We start from the raw sequence: 5,274 nt of genomic DNA, 5'->3' as shown, positions 1-5,274 counted from the left end.
TGAGTGATGGTCAGAGTAGTCCTGTTGACCTGCTGACCTGCAGAGCAGCCTTGACCACGTGGGAGGAGAGGAGGAGTCCAAGGGACCCAAACTGTGCCCCACAGGCATCCTGATTATCAGATGGTGGGCAAAGCCACCAGGCAGGCAGGTAGCAAACCACCCAGTGATGATCCACATCTGACTGCAGGCATGGCTGTCATCACAGCCGGAATCAATTCATGCACGGATTTTTCTAGATACAATGCAGGGTTATCCTTCAATGCCTTTGCCAACAGATAGATGATTAGGGCCAGGTTGTTGTGCACCACACTCACATTCTCTTTTTTTCCCTCTTCTGTGGCACTTATATTTTTGATTTCACTCCTGAAAAAAACTTCAGTTTTTGGAAACAAGATTCTGCTCTGTTTCCAAATCCCACACTTTGAAAAGCATTTATAAACCTCAGTCTCAAAACTCTGCAGAAGACATATAATTGTTTCCTGGTTCGTATAATCTTGGGTTTTATACATATATACACACGCACACATATATACATATACACACATAAATGCCTGATGCCAGATTTTTCATAAATACTCCAGCTACTGTAAATATTGACTCCTCGGAATTGTTTTAGAAAATCAACGCAATGCATTAAAATCAAGTGTGGGGCAATTTCCTGGTCTCACGACAACTTTCATTTTGCCATTGAATTAGTATTAAATTGTATCTAACTCTGCACTGCAGACTAATTACACTTTGTATTTCTTAAGGCTTCATAAAGAAATCTTTTCAACCTTTAAAGAAAAAAGCAAGCACGTTGCAGAGCACGAGAGTCACGAACGCTGAACTTGCACTGACAAAAACAGTCACAACCCCCCCTTCCTCACCACCCCAGGTGGCCCCAGGCTGCCCTCCCTGTCCTCTACCCTCTCCCACCTAAGCGTCTCCTCTCCGGCCTATGGTCTTTTGCACCCGCTGCCCCGGGCTCCCGCCGTCCGCCAACGCCAGGAGCTGGGTTCCCCACGCCCTGCCCTCCCCCCCAACTGCACAGGAGGCCCACCTGCTTCTAGGCCACTTTGGCGCCAAACCTCGAATTTCTCTGGCCATCCTGCTTCCCGATGGCTATGCACACGGAGCGTCTAGTTCGGCCCAGAGTGGCCCAGGTGCTGCACCCTCAGATGTCTCCCAGGAATCCGCGGGGACGGCCGGCCCCTTCCGGTGCATTCTGGTAACCTCCGCCCACTCTGGGGTCAGCGGGCCTCGCCAAGTGCAGGTTGCTGCAGAGACGCAGACGGGCCAGGAGATCCAGATGGTCCCCTCAGTGGACACCTCGGGTATCCCCAAGCAGCTGTTCATCCTCATCGGCCCAGACGGAGCTGGAACTGAGAAGGTGATTCTGGCTTCTCCCCGCCCCGAGACATCCAACGCCAGACAGCTCCTTCTCACCACCTGGAATGACCTCATCCCTGGCGGGACCCACGTCGTCAGGGCCCCCACTTCTGTAGAAGGCCCACGTCCAGCGGCCGGAGATGGTAAATACTGTGTGGTCTGTAATAACAAAGCACCTGGCTGTCAGCATAGGGTTGTCAGTTGTGAAAGAGGCAACATTATTACAAAGGGGCATAAGGAAAAACTTGACCTACAGCTGTCAGAGCAACTAAGGCTGCATCATCAGTAAGCGGCACCTGAAGAGCTGTCAGTTTTTCTGACTGGAAAAAATGCTTAGAGATGAGTACGAAATAGGGATCTGTCCAGTGTGAACAGAAGCCCTTTAGGGGGAAAAAAAAAGGAGAAGAAGCCCTTTGATGTGCGGTGGGAGAAATCAAGGAACTGTGCCGCTTCAGCTGAGAAATAGGTCTTCTTGATGCAGGATGCTTGTGAACATCCAGCAGCCTTTGATATACAAGGATGGTATGGTTCTTCTGATCACGGATTCTAAAGCTGACACAAGCCAGGGGGCTCCGGACACACCGCAAATGTAGTAGCGTCCCCTGCCAACCTAAGTGAATCCCTTAACAATGCCAAGTCTTCAGAACACCATGGGAGAACCAGTCTGCAAGTGAGGTTCCTTGAGCATGTGATACCTTAGCAAAAGCACTTAATACCACAGCTTCTTGTCTCCCAGCCTGGCAGACAAAATAGTGGAGGAGAGAGCATCCATAGCATCACTGGAGACCAGTCCACCGTCACTGAGGTCAAAGACACCCTCCTTTTAGACACTTACATTTAGGTTTGTGATGCCTGGCCCCATTCCAGAATCCCTCAACATGTGCCACATCTGCAAGTCTACATCCCACTTGCTTTTCCTCCCCATGGGCTGGGCCAGCAGTTCAGTCACTTGGTCAGGAATGCAACATCAGCCTTGTGCTGCCCTACTGGAATGAGCTCTTCAGCCTTGGCCTGCCCCAGTGTGCCCAGGTCGTGAGTCTCTCCAATATCCTGGCAGCTATGGTCAACCACCTACAGAACAGCATCCAGGGAGATAAACTTTCTGGTTACTGAATAAAGCAAGTCATGGAGCACATCTATAAGCGTCAGGACTTCTGGTAACAGTATGGTGAAGCTGGATATGGACAGCTATGAGTATGCATACTAAGGTAAGCTATAGTTCTCTTTAGTCCAGATCATTCGGGTTTGACCAGCACAAACCAGATCGAAAATTCCAAGAAAATACAGAGATGGGCTTACAAGACTATGTTCAGAAACCTTACTCAGAAGACACCTACCAATTGGCCTGGATTTTCATCTGTCTGCTGGGACTTAGGCTGATGAGCTCCAACATAACAGAACTTAAATTTTTGTTTTGTTTTGTTTTGTTTTGTTTTGTTTTGTTTTGTTTTGTTTTGTTTTGTTTTACTGGTTGCATTGTCAATGCTTTGATAGCATAATCCCCTATATCCTCAAAATGGAGACAACAGAGTACAATGGCCAAATCACCAGAGCCAGTATCTAATGCACACCACACACCTGCTGAGAAGCAAAAGAATCTTCCCAGGACTGCTCAGATACAAAGACAATGAAGTAGTGGTATTTTGGTATATACAAATATTACCAGTATGTTAGCCATTCCTTTCTCATTTCTTCTTATTTGTTAATCCCAGACAATAGCAACCAAAAACTAACAGGATCCTTTTTTGCCACGAGAAATGTTTTCATGCCTTTCGGTGACACAGCAGGTTTTGGAACAACCGTTTAACTTAATTTGTATTTAGAAATTCTCAAAGGGCAAATAACAATAACAAAGTTTTATAATCAGAGACTATAATTAAGGAAAACTAAAAGAAATGTTTTGAAAAACAAAGAAGCCTTATATTCCACGGTAAATTCTAGCTCACTAAGAAAGAAAAAAACCTTAAGATAGACATTCGCAAATAATTTGCTATTAACGTTCCATTGAATGTTCAGCTTAACTTGTCACCTAATGAACACTATTTTTAAGAACACAAAACTAAGTAGACAGGATGATAGAGTTCAAGCCAATATTCTCCCAACCTGTTCCAAAGAATAAAACCACAAAAGATCACTATGCCCTTTTGCCTTGTGCTTAGTATAGTAATTTGCATTAATATGGTATGCGGTGGTTTATCTCATATTCAATACAACAGTGAATTGCCTATTAACAGTTGTTCTTTAAGAAAAAAAAAGATTAAAGCTTAGCAAAAATAAAATTTTCAGAGAAGATTTAATTTTAAAATTTCAAGAGGTAATTAGGTAACCTGTGCTTTTATTTACTTATGTGTTAAGTATGATATATTCCAACATATAGATACTTTTTAGAAAGTATTGGTACTTAAAATTATTTCTATTTGGCAGAATTTCACTTACCTATGCCATTATTATCAGGCATTTGGTGGAAATAAAAATCAGTACTACATGTTGAAACACAAATGTATGTAAAATTAACACTAAAACTATCACATGTCTATTGCTTAAAGACAAGAATTACCCAGACCCACATTATGCTCTTAATTCACCTGGCAATCTTTGCCTATTATGTTGCCCTTTCCTCGATGCAAAAGAAAAAAAAAATGACTACCACTAACTGGACAAGAAAAAGAAAAATAGCAATTTCTAAAGATTATTATTTTTAATTGAACTTTTTATGGAGATAATTTTAGATTCATGTGTAGTTCTAAGAAATGACACATAGATCACTTTGCTCATGTTACCCTAACGGTAACATTTTGCAAAACTGTAGTATAATATCACATCCAAGATATTGGCATTGATACAATCCACCAATCTTAATAAGAGTTCTTCAGTTTTACTTATACTCATTGTTGTGTGTGTAGGTGCATGTATGTGTATTAAATTCTTTATTATTACCTGTGTAGGTTTATGTATCCACCACAGTCAAGATAATTCACAGGTACCTAACCATAATATAAGAACTAAAACTATAAAACTCTTAGAAGAAAACACTGGTGTAAATCTTTGTGACCTTGGATTAGGCAATGGTTTCTTAGATATGACCACAAAAGCACAAGCAAGAGAAAATAAAGATAAATTGGACTTTATCAAGATTAAAAACATTTGTGCTTCAATGTATACTATTAAGAAAGTGAAATGACAACCAACATAGCAGGAGGAAATTTTTAGAAATCATATATCAGATAACAAGATTTGTATCTAAAATTTATAGAGAACTTAAAGAACACTTACAAGTCAAAAATAGAAACAAATAGCCGAATCTTTATAATGAACAAATTATCTCAATGGACATTTCTCCAAAGAAGATATACAAGTGGCCAATAAACACATGAAAAAATGCTCGGTGTCATTAGCACATCAGAGAAATGCAAATCAAAAGTAAATGAGATACCACATCACCCCCACTAGGATGACTGGAATCAAAGAGAAAGGTAATAACAAGTGTGGATGAGGATGTGGATAAATCTCCACCCTCATATTCTGCCAGTGGATTGTAAAATGGTACGGCTGCTTTGAAAAGTAGGCTAGCAGATCCTCAAATGGGTAAATGTGAAGTTACCATATGACCCAGCAATTATACTCTTAGGTATATATCCGAGAGAAATAGAAATATATGCCCACACACAAAATTTTACACAAATGTCCATAATAGAATTACTCAGCCAAAAAGCAGGAAGGACCTAAATCCAACATATGAACGGATAAATAAAATGTGGCATATCTATACAATAGCATATAATTCAGCAATATAAAGGAATAAAGAATGCGTATGTGCTACGTCGTAGGTGAACTTTGAAATCATTATGCTAAGTGAGAGAAGATAGTCACAAAAGACCACATATGATTCTGTTTATATGAAAT

At 41.2% G+C, this 5,274-nt stretch overlaps 1 pseudogene; it reads left to right on the top strand.

The window, feature by feature from the left end:
• Positions 1 to 940: 940 nt before the first annotated feature.
• Positions 941 to 3,165, top strand: LOC122491039 (annotated as a pseudogene).
• Positions 3,166 to 5,274: the final 2,109 nt, after the last annotated feature.

The sequence above is a fragment of the Prionailurus bengalensis genome, chromosome C2 (assembly GCF_016509475.1).
Source record: "Prionailurus bengalensis isolate Pbe53 chromosome C2, Fcat_Pben_1.1_paternal_pri, whole genome shotgun sequence".
NCBI classification, from domain to species: Eukaryota; Metazoa; Chordata; class Mammalia; order Carnivora; family Felidae; genus Prionailurus; species Prionailurus bengalensis.
The sequence above is the reverse complement of the archived record's forward strand: the minus strand, read 5'-3'. Positions and strand labels throughout refer to the sequence as shown.